Source organism: Apteryx rowi, unplaced genomic scaffold, assembly GCF_003343035.1.
Source record: "Apteryx rowi isolate R43461 unplaced genomic scaffold, aptRow1 scaffold_194, whole genome shotgun sequence".
In the NCBI taxonomy this organism is placed as follows: domain Eukaryota; kingdom Metazoa; phylum Chordata; class Aves; order Apterygiformes; family Apterygidae; genus Apteryx; species Apteryx rowi.
Window position 1 is genome coordinate 185,240 of NW_020448241.1, and position 17,152 is coordinate 202,391.

The window sequence follows — 17,152 nt, forward strand, 5'->3', positions numbered from 1 at the left end:
AAAGAACCTGATTCATGTGCTCTGAGACCTCTCCATCATGTGAAACAAAGCATGGTAAATAGGAACAATTGGGAGATTTGGCTTCGAAAGCATGTTGCTGATCAGAACTAATGCACAAATGTAGACATACTCTCTATGAAAATAAACACAGCTGCACTAAAAGGATTCATTTTATGCCTGAGTCCCATAATTTGGGATTTGAGCACGAACTTCTTAGTAAATCCAAAATGTTGCAACTCGCTTCTTAGGCACCTCAGTACAAATGACTGGATTTACAGTAGCATTGTGTTTACTAGTTTCTAGATTGCTGAAGAAGAAACCCCAGACACCTTGATCTAATTTACTAATTGGCTCAGAAATCACCTCTAATAAACTATGTAATTATACCAGGAAATGCTAATTTCATTCCAAGTGCATTAGTTTGTACGTGTAGCTGCTTTCTACGCGATGCTCACATTCAGCTGCTACAGAGGTTTTAYAGTGTGCTGTGTGTTTACTAAACTGTCTGCTCACCAACCATTAAGAATATTTGTGTGTATGCAGTATTTAAGGAAATGTGAATTCATTTTGACTGATTATTGTAAAACAAGTGAATGTATTTCAGCTTGTTCTTGGATGACAGTGTGGCATTTTAATAGCCTTTTTGAGCTGGTGTAACTAACTTGCTTTAAAAAAAGAAGCAGTTTTAAGCTAACAGAAAATTTCTCTGAGCTTTTATTGCAGTTTCTATAAATCAATGTGAGGGCAAAGTGATAAAAATTATCATTAGCTGGAAATTACCTTGACTGAAATCTGAGGCGTATAGCTCAGTTAGAGGTGCTGGAATTAGAGCAGTTGAATACAGTTCCAATTAAAAATTATAAATTAGAGCTGCAAGAATGTAGAACTGCCTGCCTCGTGAACGATCTTACTTTCATATATGTATATAAAAGGGTCACTGAGTTCCTGAACTCACAGAGATTAAAGCAAATAGACTCTATCTCATATGGTCTCAAGAGAAAAACAAGCACTTTGAAACTGTTCTCCTTAGGACATAATATTGTGGCTGAATTTTCTATCACAGGAAAATTTACCCTCTCGTTTGTGGATATAAGAAGGAAGGAATAGCCAGCCAGTCAGGAGACTAATGGTCTCAGAAGAGTCAATTAGTTAAGAAAGTTTTTTGGAGTCCAGGAGTCATAAGTTCAAGCTCCTCTTCTCCTGATACAGACTAGATGTGTGCAGCAGTTTTCTCAGGGGGTTATGCTATTCTGGCCTGAGTCTTCTGTGCTTGATCAGTCCTGTTTGTGGAAATAACTTAAATACTCATTTTCAAGGGGGGATTTCTGCCTGGTCCCCAAACTCCCCTCAATCTTAGAAATCATTCCTAAAGCTAGTACATTTTCATCCATGGTAGTGTTGATGGAACAATATATTTCTAAGATAACTTTTTTTGCCGAGCCAACTGTACTTGCTTAGGCTTTTTTCTTTCCCCTCTCAGCTATATTATTGCAGGCTGTCTGATGAGCTGAGCAGACATTCCCAAGTAAGGTCAGATTCCTCAGCAGCAGTGGTTTCAGGGTCATTTTTCACGTAAATGAACATTCAGTTTCTGAGAAGCAGCCAGAAACCAACTTTAGCGAAGGATTTGCCATTGTGCAGTCAATAGCTAAGCTATCTGAGTACTTAATATCTGGAATGTAAGGTTGCCTTATATTTTTATTAGAGGGGACATGTATGATGCTGGGAGACTTTCAAAGCAATGGGTTCTCTCAGCTTGCAGCTCTGAGTCAGAAACCACTGAATAAGCTCTCCCAGGGAGGCTTCTCCCTTTGAATCTAGCACTTAACCATGACCCTGTGAATTCCCAGACATGTCTCAGTTTGCATAAGGCTTGTCTGCAACTTTACTTGGATATGTTACCTTCCTAACATTGATGTACTCTAAATTTGCTAAAATACTGTGGCTAGACAAGCTTAAAATCAAAATAGGAAAGCAAAAGGAAAAGCTCCTGATTACAGAGATGGAGCTGCAGCAAATAGCATCAAATTAAGCAGGGTAAACTTGAGTCTAAAACTGATCTTTTCCTGAAGCTGTAACTGAGCATTTCTCCGAAAGCTCCCTTGGAAGTAGTGCCTGAGGAACAGCTCAGAGGTCTCTCCCCGAGGTGTTGTGCCCTGGAGTGCACGCCTCCTCCCTGGATCACCTTATTCCAATGATACTGGGGCATCCTGGATTGCCTTAATTCCAGTGATACCTGTGCGGTATGAGCATGCCACTGCATGCAAACAAATCTTCAAAGCATTTACTAAATCTGTGCTTTCCCCTCCTTCTTACTAATCAATTTAGGGAAGCTTATTGTAGTGTGCTTTGCTTAGCTCTGGTTGTTTGTGTGAATGCAAATGAAGCCTTGTTCAAGCTTGTCTGTGACTGGGACAGACAAAGCCCCTTTGATGCATTGATTTTTTATACCATGCTCATCCTTCTGTTTTGGAAGTCATCTGAATTGCAATCTTTCTGACTCCTTCCTTCCTGGGCACAGAACTTGGGCTGTGAATCTTTTCATGGTGCCATAGCAATTTACAGAGGATTATGTAGAGGAGATGCTTCTGATTGTCTTGCAGTGTGTAATAAATTGCTGGGTTTCTACAGAGGTTACATGGAGCATATTAAGAATACGATATCAACTCAGTGTTTAAGAATGTTTTGCTTGCCCCATACCCTTGTCATTTTTATGAACTCCTGCCGTCACGATGTAGTCTTCTGTCCACCCTTCCACACAACATCTGTATATAGGAATTACTATACATCTAATGTTTCTCTTTATAATCAACACACACACACACACACATACATATGCATAAATATATATATATATACACATATGTACAGTTCCAAACTAAAGCAAGGTACTAATTACTTTAGGACTAACTAAAGAGACTTACAGAAGATGAGCTGGCCAAATACTCTTCCTTTACCTATGCATGAAATTTTGATGTATGCCCACTGAGGAAGAATGTACAATGGAAAATTTTCCCTAGACATTGGGAAGAATATTTAGACTATGTTATTGCTAACTATGGGTTTTGAAAGGTGAGTGGGTGTAACAAAGAATAATACATCTTGCCCATAAATAGAAGTTTGAGTAAGGGTACAAACACTGGGAGATGTACAAAACTGGAAGCTTTCTTGATAGATATATAGATAGATGGATAGATGGATAGGTAGATAGATAGATAATGCATAATGGAAGCTAAAAGGAGGTTTTCCAGGCATAATTATCTTCTGCTATTTAACAGTGCAATCAATAGTCCTGAAAAAGGAAATCATTTGCAATGCTAATTGCAATTCACAAGTGAGAGTGTACTGAGTGCTTGGAAGAGTTAGTTGTTTGCTTGCTGAGGGATTTCAGAACTTCCAAAGTTCTGATACTCATAATTCTTTTTATAAAACAATTATTTGCTAAGCACTTAGCTGACTAGGACATAATAATTTTGAAATCAAAGAAATCAAAGTGGGTAGTACTTCCTCTGGCTGAAAGATTTTGCTGGTTGTCTCAGTGTGGATCCCATGGAGAAGGCAGATGTGATGGAGAGCTGTGGACCATGGAACTTGACAGACTGACAGTGTTTATTAGTTTTTATAGGTCTGCGACGCCCATCACTGCATCCAAAGTTTTGTTAAATGTCTTGTCTTTTCCCATTTTCTGTTATATACTTTTTGATTTCTGAATAATAAATAGATATTTTCACCTGTGACATGACCTGAATCTGTCAGCCTTATTTACCCTGATTAGTATTCTGCGCTGTGCATGAAGGTTTGTTGGCCCCGGTGGAACTACCTGTAGAGTAAAGCACTAATCAGTGTGACTGAGGATGACAAAACTGAGCTCTTTCCTCCTCTTTCCCTCCCTAACAGAGGATGAATGTTTCCTGGACTCCACAAACTGGCTCTACAAAGGGACAACATATGTTTATGTGTAGAAGACCAGAGTGCAGAATCATTTGGGGGGCAGAAGAGGAAGGAAAAGCATGTTCTCGTGCCAAGTGTTGTTATAGCCAGCCCTCATAAGTGACAATGATCTCTAACTGTGTGGTAGTGAAATAGCTAAGGAATTTAACTCCTGACAATTTGCAGTGTGCTGCTAACCTGCCAATTCCCTGTAGACTGTTAAAATATTACTTGATGTTAGATGTGTTTTTAAGTGAATGTTAACTTGTGCACTCACCTGCAGTTCTTAATTGGCTGTAGGTGAGAATTCATGGTTTTAAAACTTGATTGAATTATGTAGGGTAAAATGTAAATGTCCGTGACACTTAAATGTCACTGACATACAGTTTTAGATAGCTGAACTAGGAATTATAAAAGAAGATCAAATTTTAATGACTGGGCTATGAATTTTGCAATTCTTTGTTTTTCAATTTTTCTATAACAATGGGCAGAGGATCAGCTACTATAGTTATATATACTTCTATTATTAAGAAATGGAAATATGAAATTATTGTTCTAACAAGTCAAAATTAGAGCAAAATTTTTCATTTACCGACAAAAACTGTTTTCAGCAAAAATCCCAGAGCTGAAACTTTGTTGTGAACTTATGCCAAACTCAACAAATAAGTCTAGGTGAAAAAAGAGAGAAACTGAAAAAGCTAATAGATTTTCGCTTTCTGTTTCAATACAGTGCTATGAACTTAACTTTTGCACAATTTAACCTTTCAAACTAGTAAAAAAAAGTCCTAAAATAGATGAAATATTTGATTCAACTCAAAGTATTTTAATTTTTTTATTTTTGACCTGAAAAGTCTTATCACAACCTTAATCACAGTAAAATGTATTTCTTACCTGCTGCAGTATGTGAATGCAGTAACTCAGTGAAGTATAGGAGATACCTATTATTGTTGTGTCATAACATCTGTGTTGCCTTGCATCACCGCTCTGCAGAGAGGTGGATCTCTTTCTGTAACAGGTGGATAAAGCTGGAATAATTCAGTCGATTTCACTAGAGTTACTCAGAATCTATGCCAGAGTGACAGCTATCAGAACTGAACCCATAGACCAATATCAGAAAACCAGCTATTTGTTGACTACAAAATACGGAACAAAGAATTAGGGTAACTGCAGAATAGTATGTAAAGGTTTAATGATATGAACCAAGTCTTCTTGTTCTGGCCATGAAATGAAGATGGTGAGAAGAGGGATGAGGCAAATGTGAACAACAGGAACTAACCTAATGCAGCAGAGCTTTAGTACATGGGCTCCAAAGAGTCCCCTGCTATGCAGGCACCAAATGAAGTGATTAGACTGTGCTTGTGGTTTTAAAAATATGGCTCTATTTTGGATATCTAATATTGAACTGAGGAGTTCTGAAAACACTGGCCCTGAATATTGTTCTGGAGCAGCTAAATCTCTGGCTCTAACCTTTTATGAAAATTTGGCCCTAAGCAACACTTTGGAGATTTTCTAGTTTCATTAATAACAAGCTAAATGAACTCCAAACACTTAATGGACTGGTAGAGGATCACTATATCCTGTGTAAATATTGAAAAAAATCAACAGATAAATGCAATGGATGCTAGTTTAAAAAAACCCACAACATTGATGAATTGCAACAGATACTGCAGTAGCTGTGGGATTTCTGTTTTAGGAAATGCTCCAAATGAACTTTAATAAGGTGTGTCTTATTATCTGTAAATGTAATACATAGCAATGTGAGACTCCTTTAAAATACTCATCAATGAGGACTCATCTGATTTCTTGAGGCTATTCTCTTTGAAGCAAGGCAGCTTAGTGTGGAAACAGCAACCCCAAATTGCTAAAAGTGGGCTGTGCAATGTGGGTCTGGGCAGACTTGCTAAGATTCGGTGGCCAGGTAGATGTATTTATGTGATGCAGAGTGTGAGTTAATGAACTGAGAAGGCTTTTAGCTTGGACATGGTGCAGATGTGGTACTCCTGCTCCTGGACATGAACTGTCTAGAGTGGAGTCTGTTGAATGCCAAACGGACTTTGTTAGTGAAACCCCTGGCTGCAAAATGGTAATTGCCAATGAAATTTGATTTCCTCTGAAAATTTCCAACCAGTTCTTCCAATCTCATGTTAGTTTAAGCATGTAAAAATCTTTCTATGAGAAGATATTATTCTAGTGGCTAGTCAGCCACCTCAGCCAAATGTGACTAACGCTCTTCCTGTCTAACCCCACAGGCCAGGAATTTTCTGAGACTTTCCTTAGCTATATATCTACTTTAAAATAAAGTGAATTCATACTTCTGACAGCCAGATATTAATACTTGGTTTATACAACATTAAAACTGTGATATAAAATGCTGGAAATGTTAAGTCAGGGTAGGCACTGTCTCTTGCAATCACATGGCTTTGCATCTTGTCACATGCTTGGCATGAATTTTCAGATTAACTGTATTAGGATTTACAGTTTCATGAATTTCAGTACTTTATCTCTCACGCCTAGCAAATGTGATGATCTCTTCCACCACAGAACTGCTCACCAGGATAGCAGTCCCCTGTGACAATACTGAAAAGCGTACCAAATACATGTACATCAGGTGGAATAATATTTCAGATTGACTTTGAGGAATATAGCACATGCTTACATCCGCTTCTGGCTACTCTCTGTCAGGAGTTGGATTTAAGAAGACAGAACCAAATTTTTATATATATGTGTGTGTATGTGTATATATATGTGTATATATATATATATATATATATGTGCACATATAAATTAAATGAAAAATTTAAGAGTGAGATTCAAAACCTAGAAAATAAAAGTACATGAGCAACACTTTTAATGTTCAGATATTAGAAGGAGAAGTAAAACTGTTCTATTTTATTTCTTTCAGATAAATATGTCAGCTTTTTAAGAGCTAAGCCATTATATTAAAAAAAATAAAAAACCCTAAGCTAACCCAAATTCAACTCGACAAAAACTGGAAGTATCTTGAGAATAGAAATGAGAAGTCTGTTTTTGTCAGCAGAGTGACAGCAGCTTGTTTTCTGACTGTAGAGATGAGGAAACTAAAAATGTATTGTATTTTTAACAAAAGAAGAAGCAAATTGAAACTCTTCTGACATAATTTTACTTTGTGATCCCTGGTTATGCAGCACAGTTATTATTAGAAAATGAAAAGGACTATGTGTTCTTTGGAGGCTCAGTTTCTTCTAATACATTGAAAAAATGTTTAGTGTAGTCAAAGCTGTGTGAGTGTCAGTGTTATTAGTGTTTTTTGGGTTTTTTTACAGTATGTTGGGTAATGACTAACATAATAGGGTTATAATCAAAGTGATTCAGATGGTGCCCTGTATAATGCTTAATACTGGCAATCAGTGTTTGAGACTCTATTCTTTTATCATGAGCTGGTTTGCTGTTTTAACTAGCAATGCACTATTGATAAATCTCTCTTCTCCACTCCTCCAGAGGTATAGGAAGGTCTAAAATCAAGGAAATTTAACAGAAAGGTTCTAGGCAGCAATCATCTTGAAATTAAATTAGCAGGGAGAAGACACCAGATGGCAGGCATTTGGGCATGTAAACCACATCTCTGGGAGGGGGGAAGCCTCTGAGACCCCATGCCCAAAAAGCAGGACGGGAACCTGTGACCGGGTGCCCCCAAGAAGCTACGCCCAGCCCAAGGGCCATGCGATGCATCCGGCCAAGGGAATGGGCAGCCCTGTTCACTTTGGTTTGCCCAGATCATCTTTGCAATTATTTGCCTCACAGCACTGCTCCCATAAGGTCTGCCTCCGCGTTTTGGCTTCTGCTCTGTAAGGCTTTTCATGTGGCTACATCCCCACGCACAGACGGGCTCTGTGACTCCTCTGTGTGTCCTTGTGTGTCGTGTCCAGTGCACAGACGCACTGGGGGCTCTTTGTTCTTCCTCAGGCATCCGATGCTTATGTAGCCAACTCAGGTGTTGGCAAAAACGTTATTGAACTTGCATAATTCTGTGTCAGCAAGTCTCTGCCCATTTTTCCTGACTCACAAATAGAATATTTCATTCGTGAACTCTGGGAAAGGCTCCATCAGTAACTGACATATCTGACAATCACACTGTACTTCAAAGAGCTGTACTGGATTGTTAGCAATAGCAGGGATTTTTGCAAAGTTGTATTTTTAGCTTAGAGACTAAAAAAATGACTTGACATGTAGTACAGTGATCATAATCTTACTCTGAGCATGATAGCCTGCTTAATTTATGACTTCTTTTGGAAAAAAATCAGTATAGAATACTTAATAACATCAAAGTTTCTCTACAAGAAATACACAGAACACCCCAAAATGCTGAGTGAGCATTTATTAAAAGTAGCTCTGATTGTGCTTTTCATTCCACAGTACGATCGATGCTCTAATTTTCCCTCTGTTGTTTATTTCATGGATTTTTGGCTGCTATCATTACAGTCAAAGATATAGGGCTGTAGTGAAAATACACTAGAAGACTGGTTTAATAACTAAATATTATCCATTATATTTGGATCAAAGAAAGAATTTTCTGTTCTGGAACTTTCATTATCTGAAATCATTTCCAGAGAACAATGACAGTATATTTAAATTTATCTGTCTGATGAGTGTCCATGTGTCTCCTTTTTGACTCATCCAGGCATGTGGCCAATGATGAGTATTTTTAAAGGAAAACATAGAAATGTATATTTTAAAAATCTAACAATATATCAAGGTCAGTGAACTGGCAAAAGTTATTCCATCTTCTCTTAATTGCCTCTTTCTCTTTCTTACTTTCCTCATTTCTTTCTTCCTATTTCTACTACACCTCTATATGCCTATTTATACTACATGGTATCATCCATCCCTTCTAACTAACTAATTAATACAATGAAGAAGAGAAAACTGAAGCAACTAGAATGTGAGCTTGCTGTTATCCTAATTTGTTGGCTTGCATGGTACTTTTGTTTCTTGTTCTTGTCTTAAAGCATTTTCCAGTGTAGGAAAAGTAGGTGTGCCAGACCCACTGTGTTCCCTAAAAGGTGGGAATTGACTCTACGTAGTAAACTTGTTGTCTTTTTTGGCCTTTTCTAGATTGATGCTCAAGGCTCTGCAGTAGCTTGAGTGAACTCTGTAAATTTACTCAGCTAATGCCACTGTAAATGCTTGTCTAGACACTTTGTGAATGGTATTCGGGCTCCTCCTAGTATGAGCTATGAACATCTGCGTCCTGGAACAAATGTTTCAGGCTACCATGTGTGTTGTGGTAGCTAATTTTAATTGTCATTATTTTGCCTTGTTGCAGAAGTGCTAACTCTGTTCTCTGCGTGCCCTGGAGTCAAAAGGTGATGCCATGGTGGAACGTCCCTTTCCCACGTGGTGTTCAGTGACGCAGTAGCTCATGAGGCCTTTGAGGTGTTTCAACATCATAGATAGGAGTACGCATTTGATGTGTTTTTTTTTTTTTTAAATAAACATTTCAGTTGATCAGAAAAGGCTAACATAAAACAAACCTACTGAACATTCAAAGGCTGTAGCAGAAAGTTTAGAGTGAAGCATTTTTTTCTAAATGGAGCTGCCTGGTGTCGCTAAACGAATGTCATAACCTTTCCTCTTCTCTTACAACTTGCATGTTTGCCAACACTCGTTCCTACTGTAGAATGGGGTAGGTAAATGATATTTCCCTTTACCACACTGCCTTAAATATGGGGGGGGGGGAGAAGGGGGTGTTGCACTAATATAAAAGTGAAAAATAAATTCCAGAAACACTTCTTTGTTAATTTCAATTCCCATACCTAGTGGATTTCTTGTCTCTCTCTTTTTTTTTCTAAAATTTAAAAAAGTATATCATCTCAGTCTTTTTATCATTTTTTTTCATTGTTCCTAGGCACATAACTAATTGTTGAATAGAAGTATATTGATACAGTTGAATGCTTTCTATGGAATTATCCACCAGGTTTTATGTTACATGGGGGATTAACTTATGCTGCATGTTTTTTCATATATATGAGTTTGTCTACAGGACAAAAAACATCATAGAATTTCTTCTTTTAGTTCAATGAATGATTGTAAGGATTTTTTCTTTCTTTTTGCAAAGGACACGAAACAATGAAAATCCACAGAAGAGAAAAACTTGTTAATACAAAGAATATAGAGTCTCTCTAAAAACTAGGTAGTGTTCCCTTGTATCTAAATATATGTTCTATGTATCTTTGATGTGACACAAATAATAACTGATGTGGTGGGGAGGGAGACAGAAAGCTGTGGAGGGCAGCATTTTAGAAATTGCACAGCTGTCTGGTATCTTTCCTCATTTCTATCATAAAGATGATAGAGGAAAAATTCCTTTAGGATTTTTATTCTTATTTATATTTTTTCTGACTACATTTTCATGTATAAAACCCACAGGTTAACTTAAAAAAAACCCCAACCAAACAAAACCAACCTTGTAATGGAGCAGTGGTGCAGGTTACACATGTGTAGATAATACAGAGCATTTTGCTTTCAGCAGCTCCCTGGCTCTGATCCTTTTGTAGCCRTCTCAGCTTCTCTCAATCTTTCTCCTACCAGATATTTCTCCCTGCTTATACCTCTCATATTTTATGGGGGTTATCTCAAGCTGTAGATTGTTGAGACCTTATTTTCAAATCCTGTCAACGTTAAAAAGATTTGGGTTGTCTGGGTTACGGATTATGTGTGTGAAAAGATGGTACTTACGCAACAAACCTGTCAGCTCCCAGATAACTAGAGGATACAAAAACCTTTTTACATTTATCCCATCCTTATGTCTTACTTGTATTTGGTGTGTATTTGTCACTCTCAAGGTGAATGTGTAACCTACATTACTAACATTTCCACCTTAACTATAGTCTTCTTAATATATATTTTTTAAAGACTACGGGTTTTTAATCTGTTGGTTTGTGCTCTTACAGTACTACCAGATTCAATGAATACACCCCTGATTTATACTGCATTAAGGGAGACTATAGTAAGCAACACAGTGTCTCTGTATGGATCTAGGGAAGTGTTTAAGTTACTATGCTAAAAATTTCTCCTCTGTAGCTGAGCTCTGGTTAATGTGTGCCCACTGTGATTATAAACTAATAGTGTGATCGTTTGACCATTTTCYCTGGCAACTGAGGCTGGCAGTGGCTTCAGTTCATGCACTGGACTTTGCAATTAGTCCAGAGGGAACTCTTTTCAATTTGCAAAACTGAATCCAACTCATTAGCGCAGAGGGCTATAGCCAGTACGTTCAGACGATGAAACCTGGTTGTTGTGGCTCATTTTGGGAAGTGAATCATATCACTCGGAATGGGGAGCTTCTGTTATGTGAAATGAGAGTTACCAGAGAGAAATATTACATGCTATTATGAACTGTCAGCTATCGTCTCTGACCTCTGGTACTGCAGACCCGGGCAAGGCTGAGCAGCGAAAAAGCCTATAGGAGGCTTTGGGGGTGCGTGGGCAGGAGACTCCACCGGGGCCATCCCGGTGCGATGTGGCTGGAGCAGCTGGAGCTGAGCCGGCTCTGCAGAGCCAGGCCGGATCTCCCATCGCCAATTCCCCCATGCTTTGGCAGCACTTACAAGCTCAGGCACGGTGCCAGGTGGATGTGCAGAGACAGCCTGGGTCTGACACTGTGCCCGAGCGAATGAGCCACAGTGATCCCAGCGTGCAGGGCCTGGTGTGGGCAGTCAGAGGTGCTTGCTGTGAGCTGGGCTGAGCAGCATTGCAGTGCCAGGGCTGTCCTGGGCTGAGGCTGTGCGGGGATTTTTGGATGCCTCTGCCCTGTGCTCCTCGGTGCTCCTGTGCCTGGGAATGCAGTGCAGACACCAGCACAAGTTCAGCTAACGCCTGGCACATCTCATTAGCCRGACCAAGTGCCAGCCCTGCTCAGTCCAAGCTCTGAATGGCCTTTGCAAACAGCATAGCCTTGTTGGTGCAGCACTGTATCTGAATGAGCAAACCCACCAGCATGGTGCTGCTCCGGCATGGCACCAGCTCGGATGTCTCTCCACTCCTGACAGAGTAACTGCAGATTGAGTAATCCACCCTGCAATAGTTTTGAATTTATTACTTTTTTGTAAGGCGGCTTCAGACCTGAATGCTAGTATAAAAGCTATTGCTGTTAAGGCCAAGAGGCCTCTGAGTTACTGGGCCCATAGTTAGCTGGGAGAGGGAGACAGAGTATGTTTCTTAGGTATATTCAGATGTATTTGGTGAACTGGGATTTAAGGTCGTGGATGAAGATGAGGAAATCGTAGAAAGGTTAGAATGAAATACATTGGTACTTCGAGGCAGGCCAGTACAGGAATTAGCTGCAGGATAGTTCCTAACTAGAGAAGGATTCTGATTTATGAGATTTGACATAGAAAGAGGATTGTGTAATATGTAAGCATCTGTCCCAGATATGATTTTTAGCTTGAGATTTGTTATTGGGAAGCAACAAAAACATGTCAGTCAAGCCAAAACTCAGCCTTTGAAACAATTGAGCACGGCCAGTTTAAACCAGCTGTACCAGCTGTTAAACCAGCTGTTTAAACCAGTAGTAATATTTATGTCCTCCAGCTTTTGCCATGTATTATATATAACTCTGCCTAAATTAAAAAACAACAGAAAACATGCAGATTGTCACAAAGGAGGAAAGCATTTTTTCCTTATTTGTATATGATGGGGGCACTAACTTTGCATCTTGATTGAATATTATTAGATGAAGTAGAGAGTAAGTAGAGTTAAAAACTAAGTCAAAGCTTTAATTAAATCCACAGCAGTTTCTATTTTTCAACATATGGGAGAAGAGGCAGTGTATGATATATTSTCTCAGCCGAAGAATTTTCAAGTTCCAGCTGGACAGCACTTTAATTAAGTTCTTTTTCTCCCTTTTCTCAACTGAGGTCCCACTCCACAGCAATTCCGAATCAATCTGAAAGTAATGTTTTGGAAAAGATACCTTCCTCACTGTGTGACTGCTAAATGGTTTTTCAGGAGGTTGAAAGCCTGCAGACTTGCAGCTCTAGCTATCATGGTTTACTGTATCTGTGGTGTCCCTTTCCAGCCCATTCCTGGGGACAGCCAGCGTGAAGACTGTGAATCTGGGAAGTGTGTCCCATTTGAAGACTGGTGCACAATGCATGCTTTTAATGAAGCTGCTTCTGTCTATGCTGTTTGCCAGCTCTAGTGTGACACTAGGGATCTGCTCAGTAAAATGATAACACTTGCAGAGCAAACTGTTTGTCTCTGGCCAGTTGACAAACTGAGAGAAGTAGTATCATTACTGAACAAGAGCCCAGAGTCCCCTCCTTGTCATCTCTTGCAGCAAAATAATGGTTAACAGTCAAAAGACAGCAGCTGTTTTGGATGTTAAAGCTGAAAGACTTTCATAGAGCTCCCTGAGAGCCCAGTTCAAGATTTTCCTCAGTTCTGACTTCATGGGTGCGGGTTAATTTTCACAGGCATTTTGTGTGAAAAGACCTATTGCTAGCGACAGTCAAAGCCACAGCTTCTTTCCAAATCCAACCAATGGAAATACATTTTACAGAGCTTTTCAGTGGGTAAAATATGTCTAGTGTTATGTATGTAGTAACAATAAATTATGTTTTCAATCAGTTTGGATTTTGAGAGAATGGTATTGGCCAAAAAGGACTGGCCTTTGTAAATTTATCATTTGGGAAGGCTCTGCTGGAAAAATAGATGTAATGCATGACTATTAACACCATGTTTTAAATTTGTGACCTCTGCTTTAGCTGAAAATGGCAGAATTAAGACATACAGGGTGTCGATTAGCAGATTAACAACATCTAAAATGGCAATGTGTCTGGGAGTTTGACACATCAGAGAAGCCTTGCCACAGCATGTCACACGCAACATTAGGGAGTATGATGTTTCAATTATTAAATTAAGCTTGAAACATAAAGATTTCTTTCTCTGGATTTTGGTTTAGTGAGTTTCCCTTTTCTTCCCTTGTTGGCATTGTATATAGGATAGCTTGGGTCTCAGTGGGTTTTGTGAAAGCTTTTGCTAAGTCTTCAGATGCTCTAATACAGTTATTGAGATCTCAGAGTCAGTACTACTGCCACTTCTTTTTCTTTTTTTAGTGCCGTTTGTAGTGTTACCTCTAGGATGCAAGAACAAGAGGAAGCCTGGAGTGGTGGTATAGTTGTTCAGCTCTCTATCCTCCTGTTGAGACAGAGTATGGCAAYGCTGCAGTGCAGAGATACCCGAGCTGGCATTAAGCTAATTATTTTGAGTACTGGAAACATGCTGGCTACAGCAGAGTGGAGTCCAGTAGATTCCGATTTTCTTTGCCAAAAAGTAACAACCTGGGCACCAATGAACCGATAACAACAAGCAAACAGCAGTGTTTGGATAGGATTTTATGGGGGAGTTTGTTATTCTGAGATTTTTCATGTTCCCCACACTGCTACCTCTCCTGCTTCCATAGTCTTTTATCTCTCTTTACAATCTTCAAAGGAAAAAATAAAACAAACAAGGATGACAGGATACAGAAGCTGTGGGCAGCACATCATCCAAGAGTAGATGTCTGACTACAACTATTTCTCACATGAAGGGTCACATGCAACAATTCTTGTTAAGCAAAGGCAAAATCCTCACACAAAAAGTAGTCAGGAATAGAAGTTAATAAGAATATAGGACAGACTGCAGTGACCAGGCACAGGGTTCAACCAGGCAAGTGTACTAGGTAGCAGCTTGCTTACACTCAGCTGGCCCCTTTTATCTCCCCTCCTCTCCTTTTTCCCCATGCTTGTTCTTGCCCCGTTCACTTTGATTCCTCCCTTTCTCCACCCTTGTCTTCTCTCAAATAAATAACCCACCCCTGATAATTTTTCCCCACTGGTCCCACTTTTGCTATGCCTGTACCCAAATTTCGTGTTTCTGATAGGGTTACCTAGCCAATCTTTCACATTATTGTTACTGGGCCCTGCTTGCCTTGCAAGGTTTCGCTCCTCAAAAGGTCACCAATTCTCCCATCAATTATCTGTGAGGTTTGGCTGTCTTCGCATTACCCCTCCTTATCCACCTGTGAAATCCAGCCATTCCTCATGGAGCTATCCACAAYGCTTGTCAGCTTCTCATTCTGTTATCTACCATGCCCAGCAATTTCTCATGTCATGCCTAGCAGTTTCTCAGGGTTGGTTCAGTTAGCTAGACCTCAGGCGAGGACCTGGTCATCTGCCACTGTACCTTAACCAACTGGAAGGGAGAAGGACTAACAGCACAGCCACAAAAATGTTGGTATTCATATGGCCATTGAGAAAATGATGTGGGAAAGATGAGAAGACAGGAAGATTTATGGACCCTTGTTGAACAGGAAGAAGTGGCAGGTTGGTCTATAGACAGAAAGGATGATCTGCAGAAATGTGCAAACAAGGCTGGGGAAGAGATTGCCTGCTAGAGAAGAAACAGGACTGTGGAGCACATCAGCTGCTTTGAAGTGCAATGAGAAAGGGCAGAATCAGAAAAGGGGGTGGCAGGAAAGAAAAGAGGAACTACTAGCCTAGCAAAAGGAGCAGAGACAACTCCTACAGTCAGTAACAGCCACCTGAGGAGTGACAGGGATCATATAGAAATGATCACGACAGAAAGTATGATAATCTGGAGACAAAAGGAAGGACGGGGGGATGGGATTAGATACTTGCACCAAAAACCAGGCAGAACAAGAATCTAAAAGACCAAGACCTCTTGACTGACCAGCCACCAGGATATGTCTGGAGAATAGGATGAGCTTGCTTGATATCTCACTAAGATCTCTACAAGTATCAGGCTGCTTATGAAATTTGTTTGTGGAGAGGAGGACTGTGTGTCATAAGAGCCAGAGGACCTCAAGGAACAGAGTTGCTGAAACCTGATGCTAAAGCTCCAGGCCATGTCTTTAGGGACTAATCCTGAAAGTGTCCGCTTTAAGCTTAGGAGCTCATTGTCTGGAAATGATTAAAGAGGTGAAAGGCAGGTGAGGAATAATGAATAACAGGTTGATTATAAGCTACAAATGTCATGCAGCCATGAAAATGACTAATGATATTCTATGGATGTGTTGAATGGTGTATTTCCAGAAAAGGTAAAGCAGTGTTAGTGATATTACTGGCAGTGGTTTTAGAATACCTCATGTTTTTCTCGTCACCTGACTTTAAGAAAAATGGACTTAAATGCAAGGAGCTACAGTCAGATGGATTTTCTTTCCCTGTAGGTCCTACAGCAGGGATCTGGAGACTGACAGACTCTCTATGAGAAATCTAAAAAAGCTTGACTCCCTTAGTCCAGCCAAAGAGGCACTCCAGGACATATGCTTGCTTTCCAAACAAACCACAAAGTAATAAGGAGAAAATGTAGACACAAGGACAAAGAGAATGACATTTGGCACAGATATGTTTGCATTGGACAAGTAGGACATTTCTAACCAAGAGAGGAGTGAGCATCTGAAAAGTGTTCCCAAAGGTATTTTTGGGCAACATAAGCCCCAACAACAACTAACGAGGCAGCTTGATGGAGTGTAAGGAAATGCGTATGCGAGTAATAGCAGGGAACTGGATACCAGGCAGTTTCCTCAAGCTCTGCATGTCCATGTTCCACTGGTCTTGTGATTTGCCTCTGATTTGGTCCCTAACCCTGGTGCCAAAACACAGCATCAGAATTCAACAAAAAATCCTTTGTAAAGTGAATATCTTTTCTTCTTTAAAAATACATAGCAAATATGAAGTAAAAAATAAAATGCATAGTTTCATTCCAAACTGCTGTTTATTTTTTGTAATTTCAGAAAATTTGTACTCTTTTAATTTTGAGGGACTGAAGTATAGAAGGGAACAAAAATTTTTCTGAAAGTTTGAAGTTTCAGCCTATTTTTTTTTGCTGTTTTAAAATGAAGAATGAACTTTTGTAAAGTACTGGCAAAAAGAAAAAGTGAGAGAAAATAGCTTTATCTTTTCTCCTACTGCCACTTCCTTTATGTTCTCTAAACACCACCAGCAGAAAATCTAATAGCCTGCTGCACTTGTCTGAGGTACTGGAAGCCTAACCATAAGTTTTAATTCCTACAAAATGGAGACTTGACCAGTTTTCTATGGCTAAATGTGTCCTAAGCATCCAGCTATTTTAATTTTCTCATGATCTTGCTTTTTACAGAAATTGCATCCAATATTAGAGAAATATTTTTAGTGAACTATATTGTTTTAGATGGTGGAGGAAGAATGAATGGTTTAAATAATTA